An 18,741-nucleotide genomic window follows, 5' to 3' on the forward strand; every position below is an offset into this window, starting at 1 on the left:
GTGAGGGCGACTGTGCTTTACAGCCTTCCTATTCTGCACAGGATATCAACAACTTCATTAAATACACTTCGGTCCCTGTTTGCTCGAAGCCTTCGTCGATGCCTCGGAGTTCTAAGAATGGCTCAAACACGGCAAGTACTGGCTGAAGCTGGTGAGCTCCCGATTGAAGTTCTCCGTGAACGGGAGACGGCTCGGCACTACCTCCGTTTGCGCGCTCACATTCCCCGCCACCCGCTCCTCAGAAAAATTCAATACCGCCCTGAAAGCGACTTCTATCGAGTAGTGCAGAGGACACGCCAGACTCTCACTGGCGTCATAACTAAGGACACTATACCACCGGAAGCCTCCTGGTCTCTACCGGTACCGCCCACTTTTGTACGCCTCCCAAACCTTCTGGAAAGAAGAGATCAGGTCCCCCCTGAAGTCCTCCGAGCCCATTTTCATGCTCTGGTAGACGAGAAGCTTTCTACGTTTACGGTAGCATATACCGATGGCGCATCCCGAAACAACAAGTCCGCCTCAGCATTCGTCATACCATCCGAAGGCGTAGTGCACGGAAGACGCCTTTCACATCCAACCTCCTCCACAGCTGCGGAACTCTATGCCATCCTTTTCTTTCTACAATACATCGCTGATTTTACACACCGGGAATGGGCAGTCTTTACAGACTCCAGGTCTGCACTTCAAGCAATTGAAAATTCCGGCATACGAGGCCCATCCGCAGCCCTCGTCACAGATGTGTTAATGGCTTACCACACTATCTACGCCGCAGGCCACAGGCTAGTTCTCCATTGGGTTCCAGCCCAGTGTCGTGGGGAACGAGCAGGCCGACAGCGCCGCAGAAGCAGCACTCTCGTATCGGAAACGGACCCGTATTGCTCTGCTGAGAGGAGACCGCCGTTCAATTCTGCGGCGCCTAGTGACACCCCTGGCTTCCCGCCAACGGACAACCGACATTCTTCCCCCCTCTATGTTGAGCAGAGTTGATCCAACGCTCGCTTTCCGCATGCCACGAAACACCTCTCGTCAAGATGATGCATTAATCCACCGAATGCGCCTCGATGTGGCCTTTACAGCTCAGTGGCGTTACCGCTTGATACAAGTTGACTCTCCCACCTGCTGCCACTGTGGTGCTCTTGAGGATCTGGAGCATATTCTTCTTCATTGCCCTCACTACCAACCTTCCCGAACCACACTCTCCGAGTCTCTTCGTCAGGTGGACTCTCGCCCTTTCTCCCTATCGAAATTGATTGGTCCCCGGTTCAATCCAGCCCAGCAACGCTCTGCGCTCAAAGCTCTTCTGACATTTCTGGACACCATCGGACTTATCGGATCGTTACTGTGAAGGGGCTCGTTATTTTATTCCCCCTTATTCTATCCAGCAATGGGGTAGAGTATCGCCTGTGGCGATGAAACTCCCCACTCTCCAAGGTCACAAATAAAGTTGTTGTTGTATATATATATATATATATATATATATATATATATGTACCCTGATTTGAAGGCACTATGCCTAACTCAAAAGCAGTATGAGATCGACACGTACGTGTTGTTTGTGTAAATTATTATGAATGGCCTGCGTGGTATAAAGCAATGCGCACACTCGACTAAACATGAAAATAAATACGTATAAGGGCTCTCGATCTACATGCGCAATGTGCTAAATCCACTACGATAAATCCACTACGAAACTACACCCAACAGTTTTGTGGGAGGCAACTCTAATGACCATTTTCATATAACCGACGATTGGTTGAACGAATGCAGTTCGAATGGTAACAATACATTCCTACGTCGTTCATTGCGGTCACGCTATAATTCTGCACAATATATGTATGTATCTCGCACAACAAGCCTGGCAATCGCATGATGTGCACACGGGCAGAAATACGGTCTTGTTTCTTTGTCGAGTCTTCTTTGTCCTTTGATCAGTCCTCTGCAGGTATATGCTCAAACGACCACCAAGTCTCATGCTGTTGCTCAATCGCTTCCATTCCTGCACTTGCAGTAAAGCAGGAAACGGGTCGACATGAATGACAGCTGAACGGTTGAACTGCAAAGTTCTCGAGCACATAGTCTCAAAATCACGTCCAAAAATGTTTTTGATGTGGGTTCGCCGTTATTGTTTCCATCGTTCAATACTTCTCGGGATTACCTCGGATGAATCGCTCATCGTAGCCTGCCGCCATAACTGGATTTCCAGGTAACCGGGAGAACCCGCCAGGAAAGTCGGAGGAAGCCTCAACTTTCATCCAATCAGAAGCACGATTTTCTCTCTTCTCTCTACGCTGATTAAACAGGTTTTCTCACCTACGTCACAAAAATGGGTGCGCCCATGGCTTGTTTTGATTAATTAATTTTCGTAATAGGAAAACAAAGTTGAGAAAGGAAGGTGCGTTTCGGAGAGAGTTGGATGTGCTCGTTCTGAAAATCATAACCGTTTTAACACATCGGGAAACCGGCGTGGCTGACCTTCAAGGTTCGACTGACTTCTAAATCAAGGTTAACTAAACCTAAACCTCAGCATTCTCCGTTGCACATAACACAGTCCAGAAAAGTAGCCTTTTTAAACCAATTGATTTTTTTAAGTCTATACCCTTACATCGCTAGCCTAGAGGAACGCGAATATTGTTTCCTTACTGGTGGAAAGAACAACCTGGTGTGTTCAAACGAACGACTTTCAAATTGCCACCAAGGCTACTGCATTTTGTTGAAGCAGCCGTATACGTATACTCCCCCCTCTCTCAGTGATACTGTCACCATTTCCTTCCAACCATTTTTGGCCGAATCATTCAAACTCCCCTGTTGAAAAAACTCATAGAACTTTCTATGTGTAAAGAAATTAGCAATATGAGAAAGGCAATGAGCAACACGAGAAAGACAATGAGCAGTATGAGCAACGCTATGGGCAGTATGCCAACGTTATGAGCAGTATGAGCAATGTTATGAGCCTCACGGCAAGGCCAACGACGCGCTATGTGCGCAGATATAAGCAATACGAGAAAAGCAACGAGCAGTATGAGCGACGTTATGGGCAGTATGAGCAACGTTATGCGCGGTATGAGCTGTATTTCCAGCAGTATGAGGAAGGTATGAGCAGTATGAGGAAGGCTGACCGTTTAGTTAACCTAGAAGTGCTGGCGCCACAGTGTCTGGTGATGGCCTTTCAAGAGACGCTCGTCACAGTCGGCGGGCTGCAATGGCCGGAGCTCCATTCCCCTTCGTCCGATTCTGTTCAAATTTTAGGTGCATGTCTCCCGTTCCGTATCCTACAACATTCTATTTGGCTCGTGGATTCCCATGCAAGCCGTTGCGAGTGCCATCTCAGTGCTTGGACGCTTATTTGCTTATTCTACCCTGCTTCTCGGAGCTGTCTGGACGTATTTCGCTCCGCTCTGCGTGGGACTCATATTTGCGTCGCCGTCTCCATGCTGTGACAGTGTCTTTGTGCCGTTTCAGTGATCATTGAAGGTGTTTTGTGTGTGTACCTTAGAATCGACCTACGGATGCCGTGGCAGGCGTGTGCGCATTACAGGTACGTTGCAGTCCCGTTTTTCCGTTATCGCTCGTTATGTCTGTCGGGTTAGCTGTCTGCAACTACCATATTCGTGCTATTTGTGACTTTTTGTGGAAAGCGTTCGCTGATAGCCTTTACATGTGTGCATAGAGTGTCTAAAATAAAGTCGTGCACCAGGGCGCACCGACATTGCAGGTTAGCATGCTAAACAAAATGAGTATTTGGATGCCCAAAAGTGAAGCAAGCCACAAACACTCTGTGTCAGTAACCATTGCTCCAGCGAACAAGTACATTGACTCAGTTTTGCAAGCACTACGCAAACACATTCAGATGTTTCACTGGACACTGGCGGTCACGGACACGGGCGGTCACTGGACATCACCAGCATTAGAGGAAGGTTACGTTCAATTTTAATCGGCAAAATGACCTCGTGCATTTTTCTGGCTGACTAAATACGACTTAATGCTTCGAAGGTGTGATCTACGCGTTGGGATGAGAAACAGGCCCCAATCATATCCATTTCAGCATGAACCCATACGGTTATATAAGTTGTGGGAACTGGAATACTTCTAGGCGCAGAAATTTAGCGCAGTTCTAATTTTGTTCTTTCTTTTCAACAGATAGCTTCGTCAAATATGCAGAAAAAAGTAAACCATCGACATCAAAGGTGCCTGTACAGAAACGGAAAAAGCTCATCAAAAAGCATTTGGCAAGCTTTCTGACGGACCTACGTCGCGCCAGTACCTGAATAAACCGGTATTTTGTAATCACGTGTTGTCATTTTAGCTTAATCACGCCACGTTGCACGTTTGCTCAGGTGGTTCATGTGCATTCATGTACATGAATACGCTGTATGAGAATGCTCATATGGGTCATAGGCTATATGAGAGTGCTCAAATAGCTCATACATGCTCATAGAAGCTCATATGATTGTTCATAGAATAAGCACATATACGAGCCTCATGTGATTGCTCATACAGATGGTTCTATGTTTTTTTTGTTTTTTTTTCAACAGGGATCCAGAGTTTCAAGTCTGCAAATAGCCACAACACATACATGATGAAGATGACTGAGGCAATTTGCCAGTACAATATTGGACCACTACACCATGGCTCACAGGGAGTTACGAGATGTACGAGGGGGGACCCAAAAGAAACCGGAATTGTCCTCGTGAGGGCGGATCCCTTGTAATACAGGCTTCCACCACTAGGTGAGAGTTTTGCGAACTGTTTTGCATCAGTGCACAAGATGGCGTTGTTGTGCAACGCTGCGTTCGGCTTCAGTGAATTCTATTGTTAGACCCCTTCAATGTGTTTGCCTATTTCGCGATGGCTGATGTGCACGAACAACGTGCGGCAGTGAAATTTTGTTTCCTGTTGGGCAAAAACGCATCAGAAACGGCAGTTATGCGACAGACGGCTTACAAGGAGGCTGCTCTGAGCAAAACACAAGTGTAGGAATTGATTTCTCGATTTAAACGAAGCGAAATGTCGATTGACGATCAACCTCGTTCCAGACGGACTTCGACCAGCCACACTGAATTAAATGTCGACAGAATTCGTCAAGCCTTCTTGCAAGACCGCAGTCGGACCATTGATGAGCTTGTCGAGTTGGCAGGGATGTTGTAGAGCTCATGTCAGCGAATTTTATCGAACGATTTGAACGTGAAACGAGCTGCAGCGAAATTTGGCCGCGACTGCTCACGTCCGAACAGAGAGAGCTCAACATGGCTGCGTGCCGTGCGTTAAAGGACCAGTTGGAGACGGACTCCGACTTTCTTTCTAAAATCATAACAGGAGACGAATCTTGGTGCTACAGTTACGAACCCGAAACGAAACAGCATTCTAGTCAATGGAAAACAGCCAGTTCACCACGTCCCAAGAAAGCACGACCAGTGAAGTCGCACGTCAGGACAATGGTGATCTGTTTCTTTGATGTGAGGGGCGTCTGCGCTTGGAATTTGTTCCGCCGGGTGAAACGGTCAACCAGAGCTCTTATTTGGAAGTTTTAAGAGGTTGCGCCAAGATCTACTGAAGAAACGTCCCCAGCTGTGGCATTCAGGTGACTGGTTCTTTCACCATGACAACGCACCTGCCCACACCTCGCTGAGTGTTCAGCAGTTTTTCACCAAAAATGGAATGACCCCTGTGCACGACCCAGCCTACTCATCTGATCTCGCCCCCTGTGACCTTTTTCTGTTCCTCTGGGTGAAGAAAGTCTTCAAAGGGAAACATTTTGCCGATGTCGAAGAAGTGAAACAGAAAACGGCACAAGCACTAAAAAGCATCAACGTCGACGAGTTCCAAAAGTGTTTTGAGCAGTGGAAAAAACGTCTGGACAGGTGCATTGCATCAAAGGGAGATCACTTTGAAGGTGTTTGAAGTTAGAGCATGCAACAATAAAAACACAATTTTTGAGAAAATAATTCCGGTTTCTTTTGGGTCCCCCCTCGTATGTAATGACGATCATGATGAGAATGTGATGCGCACAGTAGAAACTTCAGTTATGAGGCGGGGGTTGATGTAGCACACTGGGCGCACGCACAACGTGGTGGCCGACATAAAGTCCACACACTTGGATTGCATATTGCGGAAAACGAAGAGGCGCCAGTGAAACGAGAAAATTTCAGTGCGGTAGCGGCGTCAGGAAAGTTTCTCGTCCATACGTTTATCATACGCAACACAGATCGCAGTGAAACGTATGCAATTCAGAAAAGCAGTTGTCTGAACAGCCCGGTACACATAAATATGTCCGATTTCGGCCGAAGAAAACACTTGCGTGAAACCAGCCTTGTTGCCACGTTGCCTCCGAATGAAGGTTTCGGAAAAACCGCCGCGCGAAAGACAGAAGAGAATTTCCTCTAAAGCCACTGCGATCTGAGACATGCAAGCGAGATGCTCCGCCCCCAGCGCCTAGGAAAGAAAAATGTGACGAAAAAAATTTTGCGGCGGTGCTGCCATCCCTCGCTGCAAGCGTGCAAACAAGGAGTGCAGGAATCCGCCTAAAATAATAACTGACAGCCTGGTACACTTCACATCATTGGCCTTATGTAATGCATAGCGCACAAGCTTTCTATGATCATATACTCATTGTCTGACTGCAAGACTGCGAGTAATAAGGGGCGAAAGCCTGGGAGCAAACTTCTATTCGCGCACCACGGAGCACTAGATAGAACGCAGTTACGTGAACAGACATATGATGTCATTGCACTATATTAATCCTACTATATTAATGGTTTTCACTATTTGGTTGTAGTTTAGAAAAACTATCACAACAAGCCTGTACTACTCTCAATAAGCTCAACCATAATTTGAGGAACCTTAAAATTCCACTCATTATGGAAACTGCTATAATATAATTGCACTATTACTCACACTGCTATCAATAAAGTGCTCCAAGTCTTTCTCAATTCCCATTTCGGCCTACCGCGTCCTGTCATGGAGGAAAGCAGACTCACATCCAAAATAATTAATTTACCAATAGCACCGAGGGTGCGTGCTTCATAGGATTTCTACCCTGCACTCACATACCAGCATTTCTACGCAAATACTCATAACTACAAAAAGCGTACTTCATCAACATATCGAGCACCCAAGAACATCTGACAAAAACAAACAAACTCACTTCTCCGGATAGAACGCTATTCAGCTTCACCAAGTGGCACCGATTTCTTTTGTGTAAAAGCAGTGAAAAGATGACAGAGCAGCGAAAAATTACACGCACTTTTGCTCAGATAGCTATTACTGCAAAAAACGAAGCACACGCTGATAAACAACCATGAACTCAGAAAATCAAACCCATTGCTGCAATCAGATAATTATTGCATAACACTACACACACACACGCACATTTATCCCGAAAGAAAGAAAGCAGAGGACAGTGGCACACAAATTCTCTTTAGCGAGCAAGGAAAAAGTACTTGTACTCGTACAGCATAATACGATCGATAAAGACTTGCTTGAAAACCGTTCCGAGCGTGACACACGTGGTAACAAATAAACCAACACTCAAATTTGCTTCTACTGATAGAATATTGGAGCTAAAGGCGTGAACCACTCAATAAGAACAAAGCACACCGCTTGATGAAAGGATATCAAATGCAGCGCAACAGAATCCGCGTCCAGAGCTCATAAAATAGCCTGCCCAAAACAAGGACTTCACCAAGTTCGCGAGGCAACTCCATTAAAAATGCTCGTCCATTCCTACAGATTGCAATACCGCGATAACCCTCATTTTAAGCCAGTATTTCGCGCAATAGTACATAAATTTATCGCTTTTGTGTCACATGAAAAGGCAAACACAAAGAACTGACTCGTCAACTGGATTCATTGACTCCAATATAATTCGTTACATGCTGTAGCTGTCATCATTTTTAAACAAATCAGTTTATGTATATTCATAAGCATACTACCATTCACTAAATAGTCTTGTGACTAATGGCTCAAATAACATAAAGTAATATCATTCTAACATCTTAGATTGCAAGCTTGAGTACCCAACAGACCAGCGCACTTTGAGTCCCCTTTACATGTCTCGGGACCACGTCAGAGACACGAAACCTTTCTGAATATATCCTGCTGGCAGTGGTTTACTGCAAGAATTATCATCTGCGCTCATGGTATTTTTCATAAGAAACTCCAAAAATTGACTCTCATTGTATTAAACACTGCATAAGCAATGATAACAACAGCACCGTCAGGCGATTTTTTATTTGTTTTGTCATTTCTGAGACTTCACCAAACCGCGAGAATGGGACGCCGTTCGAGTGCACTGTTTTATCACTTTAACAGCAACAAAACTGACATTTCAATGACTTCCTCAAAGTAATGAACTCTTAGAAATGACAAAACATTGCCCTGCCGGTGTTGTCTTTCGGGTGAAAATGCTACATCGCTACGATCAGATTTGACGCTTGGTGTTTTGTGTTTTTGTTGTTAAATTTTAATCATTAAGAGTAACACAAATGAAATAATCATGCGATTCAATAAATAATAAGAGGGTTTGTTTTCGCCACAGCATACTGCAGCTCTACGCGTCTTCAAGCAGGATGTGATGACGTCATGCAGTGGCCCTATGTTGGAGGTGTCTCTGCCATTGCATTGACCATTAGTCGAGAAGAAATGTTGCCTGAGAAAATGGGAGGTTTGGTTCTCACTGGCCGATGGTATGCAGTGTCGTCTTTAGGGCGAGCAGATTTACGGTGAGGACTGCTTGTAAATAAGAGGAGTGTGTATGTGTGTTTAGAAACAGTTTGACGGTTTTGAGGGTGTTTTCAACTTTGTTCAAGTGTTGCTGTGTCCTTGCTTTCCTTTGTTGTCTGGCAAACATGCGATCTTTCGTCACATGATCGTGCTCGCTGAGCAATGTCCTGACATGCCGAGACCTGTTCTGTCTTATGATATGCATGCTTTACTTTGGTTGATGCATCTAGTTCCATATATTTTTCTTGTTGACAAGAAATATCTGTCAGATGTGAATGTGAGTAGAGTAGCGCTGGCATCATTCTTAATAATTTCGCGATTAAATTTGTAAGAAAGTAACTCCAGGGGGACAGATGGGTGGCTTTATTCAGGAGGAAAAAAATATCATTATTCAGTTCTTTGCACAGCTTTTGGGTGGAATGGAGATGCCTTACTGAGCTCCTCGTTATTCATCATTGATGACGTTTCTTCTTAGGATATTTTGTTCTGTTTTTGATTTTCGTAAGACTATCTAGTCATTTAGTAAGTCATTCGGATAAAAATGCTTAATTGCTGCAGTCAGCTTTCATGCATGGTGTCTTGTGCTTTTTGCAATAGTTTTATGTTTCTCATGCAATCATTATAGTAGAATAAAGCAAATAATCCTGAGATAGTGATTCAATAACTAACAGGTCTCCAGTCTGGAGCACAGCCATACACGTCCATGAACCATGCAGCTGCATGCATGTGTGACGATGTCATGTGGTGGCTCTATTGTTTCTGGCGGACCGTGTCCCTAGCAGTTCCGTTGGGTGTCAGTAAAAAAAAAAACAGTGTAAGCTTGAGATAGTTGGATGACGTTCATGACCAATGAACAACGCCTCCAGAGGGCATAAGGATTCACTTCTCTCTGAGCCGCTCGCAATTGGACGCGTTACTGGCGGACGGCACGATTTGATTCTGTTCAGCTTGCCTCTCACAGGGTGCGGATGTGAGGTCTGTCACTGATAGGTGGTGCGTGACGATTCTGCTGGATTTTGTGTAAAGTAGAATTATGATGAGGGTGTGTGCGTGGAAATACTTTGATACTGGTGAGTGTTTTTTTTTTCACTCTGTTCAAGCGTCTCTCTGTACGCAGAGTTGTGCCTAACTCGTTACAAGTAACTCGTTACTTGGTAACGGTTACTTTTTTTGGTAACGAAGTAACGATTCAGTTACTTTTTAAAATATGGTAATAGTAACGGAATCAGTTACAAAAATTGGTAGCTCGTTACTGACGTTACTCGTTCCTTTTCTTCAGCACGGGGGAGCCCATTTCGGCACTCCGTGTGGCACAATGCGTGCAAATCTGACCTGCGTGACCCACGACCACGTGTGACTCAAAGTATTATTGCAATCCCTCGCTGGATGTGTTGTTGTATTTTCTCTTGTTTCCGTAATCTCTGACCATCCCTCCTTCCCAAGAATGGGCACCAATTGTGCATTGGCTACAAACGTTTCGACTTCTAGCCTTTCCTTGTCTTTGCTGAGCTTCTGAGCGCCCTAAATTATGACGCAGCCCCTCGTCAGTTTTCGGGAACCGTTGGTGATCGGTGGCACGAATACCGGTATCTTTTCTTGTGTTCTCATAGTCTCCAACCACCCCCACTTCGGAAAGAAGGAAGGGTCCAAGCAAGCTGATATAGACTCATGGTAAGGGGCCGCGAGACACGAAGGACGGGCGACAAATTATCAGACTCAGCAAAAGGTTTATTATAATGACCCATACCTAAGACGCGACGCAGAGGGGCAACAAGACAAAACGAAGGGTCACTATTCACGTTGCCACGTGTGGCGGCATGTTTGTTGGCTCCTAACTATGCGGCGGTAACGTAAAAGTAACTCGTTACCTGTGAGTAACTAGAACTCGTTACTTTTGTATGTCGGTAACGAGTAACGTATTTAGTTACTTTTTTCGGAAGTAACGGGTAACGGTATTTAGTTCCTTTCTTTTGGTAACGGGCACAAGTCTGTCTGTACGTGCTTGCCCTTGCTGCAGCCCTAGCAGTCGTTCGTTTTTTCATCGTGGCACAGTGCTCGTTAAGCGGTGTCCTGACATGCCGTGACCTATTCTGTATTATGATGCATGCCTTCCTTTGTTGACACATCTAGTTCTATATTTTTTTTCTTTTTTGAACAAAAAAGATTGTCGTTGATCACTCTTGTGTTGACGTCGATGCTTGTGCTGCTGCACCCTTGCTCTGGACAGGAGCAGCGCTAGAACGATTTTTAACAATTTCAGGATTAAATTAGTTGAGAAAATAAGCACAAGGGGAATCGATGCATGGCCTCTTAGAGAAGAAAAAAAGCAATAAAATTCAGTTCTCTGCCTGCCTCTTGGATGGAACAGACATGACAACCTTGTCTCCATTTTGTTTGCGATTAGCAGTGACATGCCCGTGCATGTCGGACGCTGGTTGTTCGTGCTGTCCATGCGTGCCCGCAATTTTCTGTCTTCCCCAAAGGCTGCCTTAACCTTGGGAATGAGCTGCTTTGACCTCGAGAATGAGAGTAATGTTGGCATGATTCTTAATAATTTTGTCATAAAATTAATTCAAAACGTAACCAGTAGGAGGGCAGGTGCATGACTGTATACATAAGGAAAAAGCATTATGAATCGGTTGTGTGCCAGACTGTGGGATGGAAGAGACACATCGTTCTACTCTCGCTGTGACTGCTGTTGTCGTAGACAGTGGGCTGACCTGTTGTGCGCGTAGTCTTTTTTTGTTGTTCGGTGTTGATGGTGTACCTTGTTAGCATTTTTACTCTTGCTTTCACAGCAGGTTGCATTCATCTGTCTGCGTTTTAAGTGCTTTTCTCCTTGCTTGTCAAGAGCTGTCCTAAACCTTCCCAGCCATGCCATAATGACGTCACACCTGACATCTCAGGATGTCGAGAATTGGTGTTCACATGAAGGGCGGTGGTGCCACCTGGTGTGATGCTTTCCAACTTGGTAGTCACCTGCCTCTGTGCTCCATCACCCAGCGTTGCACAGTGGCCACTTCTGGCAACTTTCTTCAAGATGGCGTCATTGATCTTCAACTAAACTGGCTCTCTCCACTCTATTTATATAGATATTGTTTTATTTTTATGACCACGACCAGTAGGCAACGTGCAAAGCATTCGGGACAAGTGTTAAATGCCCCCAATTAGTGTGACGACTGAGTGAATGATCCTACTTCCTGTGGCGGTCCTAATTAACTCTAATTGCTAATTAATGGCATCCAGAGTGTTTTGTTTGTTGCCCGCAAGTCGTGGTCAGTGCTTAGTACTGTGCCACACACCCTCCGAGGCTTGCGTAATCAGCTATGACACCCCAACCACCTCGCTGACAACCGTACACACGTTTCCGGTAGCTGTATAGGGACTAAATTCGCTCTCTGACACTTTTTAAATTCAAGTTGAAGGGGCGGCAGCCAAGGGTTGCTATCTTTGACAGCAGTATACGCCTCTCGTTGATGTAGGTCCAGCAGCGGAGGAGTATGTGTTCTACGTTGGCAAGTACACCACAGTCGTTGCACATAGGGCTAGCAACAATCAAACGTGAGGCTACCAGAAACGCATTGTCCTCCAGAGTTGTCACATTCTCGAACTGCAACCTGCCCGTGGTGGCCAAAGTAAACGATGTGACTGAACATGACCACCTATGAACACAACACATAAGTTGCAACATCAAGACAAGGCTTAAAATTTCTGACGACAGATTTTTCAAAGGTTTTATGGATGATGAGATTAGAGTGACTCCCGACGGCCCAGATGTATGGGCCCGTGGCTGGGTGAATGGCGGGCACAGAGAGCCACCTTGGCTCACACGCCAGCAAGGTGAGATGGAGTGCTCGCATGGGATGGTACCAAATATGAGCTAGTTGGACCCTTTCCGGTTCCAGATGGAACCAAAATCGACACTCAAGCCTACTGCAAGTTTTTAGGAGTGCGAGCGGTCTTTCAAGAGCAAGAGTAGTTGGTACAGGTGGAGTTCTGCATATTTTAAGAAGACCATGATGTTTACGCAAAGCAATGCTCCATCGCATGCATCGAACTACTCCACTGTGTGGCTAGCCAGTAAAGGCAGTAAAGATGAAAAAAATAACAGTATGGCCCACTTCCTCACCTGACCTCAACCCTATTGAGAGCTTGTGTGCCCTTCTTAAGAGGGGAATTTATTGTGATGGTAAGCAGTACACCTAGAACAGTGTCTGTGAGGTTGTGGTTGCTCCTGCACAAAAAGACGACCATCAACAGAATAAGAAACTGACAGACTCCATGAATGGAATGCTTATCACTGTTACTGGAAAGAAGGGAGACTGCATGGTTGCTGATCTTTCTTTTTCTTCTTTCTTTTTCAATGTCACAAATGTTGATCTGCAAATGCGAGTTGCTTGTTTACCATTTTGACTTTGATAGACGGAAATAAAAAAAAGTGAAAATTTTCAGATTTAATTTGGCTGCATAATAATTATGCGCATTAATAGCTGCCGAATACTTGTGTGCATATCGATACTCCCCGAAGAAAGCCGATATATGCATTTTAGCTTTGTTTAATATTCAGTTTGAAGATGTTCCACAGGGGAGTCCCTCTTGGACCACTTCTCTTCTGTATCTAAATAAATGGCATAGCACTTGTAACTAGCCAACCAGGTTTTATCATTGATGCAGATGACACCAGCCTATTTTTTACTGGCATAGCTTCTCACGCTGTTCCGACGAAATAATGCTAACGAAATTCTTCGAAGGATTAAGTTGTGGGCACATCCTAACGGTTTAAAGATCAATGCAAAGGAAACCAATGTGTTTTTCCCTCCAGTAGTAACAGGTAATTAAACATAACAGAAAGCATAATAATTGGCAATTCAGTTGTAACTATTGTCAACCAGGTGACAACACTATAGGTGTATCTTTTACTTCAACCCTTACGTGGGCATCACATAGAAACGACACCCATTCGAAGGTGTCGCGGGTCTTCGGTTTTTTATATAGATGTCGTTCATATATGACGAAGCGTGTGGTAATGTTACTTTACTACGCCCTAATTTATTCGGAGTTAAATTACTGTTTTCTGGTATGGGTTATCACTAGTAAAGCAAATCTTGACAAATTATATATATTGCAAAATAAATTTATTCACATCCTTTTTTGTCTTCCATAGGGCCATACAATGGCAGGCCTTTTTGAAAAGAAACTGTATGTAAAGTGCATAACTTGTTTAAATATAAGCTGCACTGTCTTTATCGGAATGCGTCAAGGATATCTATAACAAATGTTTTAGCCTGCCTAGTCATATGTGTAGCTATAATTGTCGGACTGAAGAATCATGGTACAACCTGGATGAAGAACGTCTTATGGTGACAGCGTAAATTATCTTTTACCATGCTTTCTGAATGAAACGGATGATCTGCTGCCGATGTCTAGAAAATATATAGGCAGACTATGCTTAATGTATGACATGCCTTAGGTTGTCAGTACCTTTGTTTCTTAGGCTTCTTACTTTCATTAGTTCTGATATATATGCCTATATTGATATTTGTGCCTTTTTGATTAGCATAGTTAGTTAACGTACTGTTAACGTAGTATTATTTAATGTAATGATGTTGATCTATTAATATTTGTCTTCTCTTTGTTGCTACTTATTGCCTGCCACATATGTGGGAATGGCGAGCTCGTCAAGCCACTATGGTGGCTTTTTTCTTTGGCTGTTCTCGTCGTGCTGTCATTGTTACAGCTGCCTCAAAAGATGGAGTAAATGAAAACAAAATAAAATGTTTACTAACGTTTTAGGTTTACGGAGAGCAGCGTAGATGCTCAGTAAGAGAATTAATTCTCAAAACTAACTTCTCTAATAATTGTGCAAGAGTTCTCAACATGGTGAAAAAATTTGGAACCCGAGAAAAGGACAGAGGAGGGACGACACGACACGTTCGTGTGACACACAGAACGTGTCGTGTCGTCCCTCCTCTGTCCTTTTCTCGGGTTCCAAATTTTTTTACCATGTACCAGCTGGCCTGCACCCTTGCCCTTTTCTCAACATGAAATCAATTCAAGCACACATTCTATTTTTACCTGTCGTTCGCAAAATCCAAATGCAGTATTAATAATGTACAAGGCTATGTGCACGCTCTGATTGTGCCAATTATTCCTTTAAAAAATTCAATAGCAGTCGAAACAAAGAAACATCTGTCTGAATAGGCTGGCGCAGTGACACAATATGTTTTCCTGTCGCCTTATTATGGAGTGCGGTGGTATAGAGTGTGACACACCTGTGGCAGGATTCGTGTATGGAATAAGTGGCCCGAAAGCAGACATAGCACTGCGGTGACCTGGTTGGTTCGTAATCCCCCGGTGATGAACTCCATGAAGAGCTTTATGCTGTCTGGATTTGAGATACGCCACACTGTACTGGGACTGTTGATGGAGTGAAGATGACACATCACATTCTCAGCAAATTCTTCTGTGTTGAAAGAGTTCGGAAAGAAAACATCAAAATAAGTAAACGAGGAAGAAGCGGCTGCCACAATATTCTAACAATAAGGGTGCAGCAGCAATTATACTATTTACAGTTTGACTATGCAAGTAGAACGTGCAACTGAAGACACAACAAGATACATCTTTAAAAAGCGAGGGTCGTATCAGGAAACCCATCTAAGAAACCGATACTGTTATGTGCCGCATCGACTGAGAATGTACTTGGCTAATTTTTACGTCTGAAAAGTGCTTATATATTAAGTAAACGAATTCTTATTCGCGCTTCGCTCCCGGAGAGGCTCCGGCGGCATGACATCGCTCCCTTAGTGAAGGGGTGAGGGGGCGCTGCTCACAGAAGGACACCGTCCAGACGTCCCGTAAATCCACGGCACGCCCGCACAACCGCGGCATTCCTTTTCTCAAGGTCGCTCTCTCATTGGTTATTAGCAAGTGATGTTTTCTCGTTTTTCCAGCCAGGGAATTTCGGCGTACTGTCAACATCCGCTGTCTCCTGTTGCCATGTCGAATAACAAGTAAACTACGCCACGATTTCGGGTGGAATTGCGATTTCGTTGTTAATGGAAAAGAAGAACATTGCAGTGTCCATTTACTCACATAGGCTGCAACCGGGAAACTGCACATATGCAGTTGCCCGACTGCAGTCCATGACATGTATGCGATATGGGTAGACGGTGAGAAGGCCGCAGGAAGGATGTAGTTAGAGAGGGTTACTGTGTCATTTTGGGTAGACTTCAAGGGGAAGTGTGTCGACTTACACCTTCATAGAATGAATGAGGGCACACAAAAAAGCCAGACAGAACAACGAATGGAAAGATTCCTACCCATCATTTCCCAGTCCATTGAGTAAGGATAATTATCGTTATTAAGGGTATTGACCTGCATGAAGAGGTGCCCTATCCTGGCCAAAGTAATCTACCTCGATTACTTTAAATTTCTTCTGTCATGGGTTAGCAATCGAAAGAGGCGTGAATATTAAAAGCGGTTGACCTCTCAACCAATCGCCCCACGTGTTATCTTGGAAAGCGACCCGCCCTATCGGTGTTTCCCCGTGAGGACCCGAAGGCCACAGCTGTGATCTGCCCGCCCTCCCGTGTTGCTTCGGTTCTTTGGTGTCGGAAACAGAAAACTCTACAGGCGTAAAACTGAATTTCGTGGAAAATGCGCGCAAAAGCACTTTCGTAATTTCCTTTTTGCTGTTTGTCATTTTCTTGACGTACAGGTGTGCAAAACAGGTGTGGCTGTGTGACACCGTGATTCTACTTGGCATTTATAACTCGGTATGTGCCTGAGAGATGGCGCTGATGGCAGGCAACAAAACGATAAAAGCGCGAAGGATCATTGCAAAGGGTCGAACCTCTATGGGTCGAACGGACAGTGCGGCGCGAGCCGTAAACACGTTTATGCGAAATCGGTTCGTGCTTTAAAACTTGAGCTTTATTTATGAGCTTTTCTTTATATTTTTCTGTGTGTTCGTATGCTCGATATGCGAAATGATAATTCTCATTTCAATATGCTTCTTTTGCTCGTGAGCTGTGGGCGTGGTAATGATACCGCAAATGAGCGTTGATAGTTTTACTCAACAAATGGTGAACTTTGATCGATGAATTTTTTGTGTGCACACCGCTGTGTTGCAATAACATTGATTGTATGACGGCTCTGACGACGCTTCGAAAAGCCCGCCACTTTCACGCATACGATGCCGCGATCGGCGCAGAGAAACGGTGTAGCGGTGCTTTTTCTATCGTTATTAAACAAAAACGAAGAAAGATATGAATTTTTTGTTGTGACGAGCACATACAGACTTTATACAACACAATAAACGGAACTGTATATGCGGACCCATCACGAAACACATCGCCGCTCAAAGTAATCCACCCTCTTTCAATATATTACTTTTCAGCTTTGAAACTAATCTTTTACGTCATTGTTACGTCAAAATGACGTAGGGTCACGGTCCGAGATTTGGGCCGAGAGGCTGCGAAGGAAAACTAGGTATCATTTTCAATTGAAACGGGCGGGATTTAAGGGCGGAGTATTTCGTGGCAGCCCCGCCCTACAGCTTGTGACGTAAAGTAATCGAGGTCGATTAGTTTTGACGAGGATAGGGCCCCAAGGTGAAAGCATATGTTTGCATAAACTGTTATACAGGTAGGAGAAATGGTGTTCCACATCACCAACGCAGAATGACGCCAGGGGGAAAGGGTAAAAAGAGAAGCGTATGCAGAGCAAATTATGAGATTATATGTAAGAGAAGAGAATTATGCGTCGCCCTGCTCGCCACCTCCGACTTTCTCGGCGACTTCCAATCGAACCCCTACAAATTCCGCCATTACGATCTGTCTCATTCGATGCTCTCCGTGGACGTACAGCAAGTGGGAGCCGAGTTCGAATTTAAGAACGACCTCGTCAAAATTCCCTACTTTAACTTCTTGCAAGAACTGGGTGAAAAACATTTCAAGTAGAGCTACGACAGATTTAAAACGAACGGGTTCCTTCTCCACTTCAACTTGGACGTGGACAAGTGTTCTTCTCCTTCGCATTTGGACGAGTGGCGAAAAGGAAACGTTCGCCTGCAATTACGTTTCGCTAAAGCCCTTCCACACGCGGTCACCGTCCTCTTGATTTCCGAGTGTCCCAAGCTCATGTGCGTCGACAAGGACCGTACGGTCACCTTCCCATAGAAAATAGATGGGTAGAAATCCAGCGAACCGGTAGAATGTAGGAAGGGAGTTGCCTCAGGACAGAAGCCGCCGATATTTCGAACAGAGACTGTTCTTCTTCTGGGCACCGTCCTCATCATTGGCATGGTATTTAAAGGGTTAGGTGTGACGTGTTTAAAGGTTCATGCGAATTGTGGGTCAACAGCCCGGAGGGAAGAAAGGTTCCGTACGGGCTTCTACGGCCGGAGTGAATGGCTGCTTTGTTAGAGTGTGGAGGGGATTATGTGAACGTTGTGATCTAGGCTACAGACCGGTTACAGAAGAATGGAAGGTTCACGAACACGTGGACGAAACGGGACAACAGGCAAGAATTGGCAAGCATAGCGAAAGATAAGGAGGTTAGTGGTTACGTGGGGAAAATTCCAGAACCAGCAAAGGTTTTTTTTTATATAATATTTGTAATACAAAGTTGTGGCATGCAATCAAGAAAGTAGAAAGCAGTGGCCATGCAGAACATAACAGATGATAATGGAGGTAGAAGGGAAAAGCATATTTTATTTGTGAAGTGTTTCTAGGGTGCCTTGTGATTTGTTGATACCGGACGGGTGAAGAGCGTTGAACTTGTATATGAGATAAGACTCCCTAACACGTCTGTCACGTGCGGATCTAAACCCGGTTTCTAGAATATATAGTTTAATGTTGTCAAAATTGTGACCACGAACGTTAAAGTGTTCGGCTACTGCTTTGGGGAGTTTGTTGGACGCGTCGGTTCTGTGTCCGGTAAGGCGGTTGTTCATTTGTTGGCCGGTTTCACCAATGTATTGCATAGAGCAGTCGCCGCATTCAATGCAGTATATGACATTGG

The sequence above is a fragment of the Ornithodoros turicata genome, chromosome 2 (genome assembly GCF_037126465.1).
Source record: "Ornithodoros turicata isolate Travis chromosome 2, ASM3712646v1, whole genome shotgun sequence".
Lineage (NCBI taxonomy): Eukaryota > Metazoa > Arthropoda > Arachnida > Ixodida > Argasidae > Ornithodoros > Ornithodoros turicata.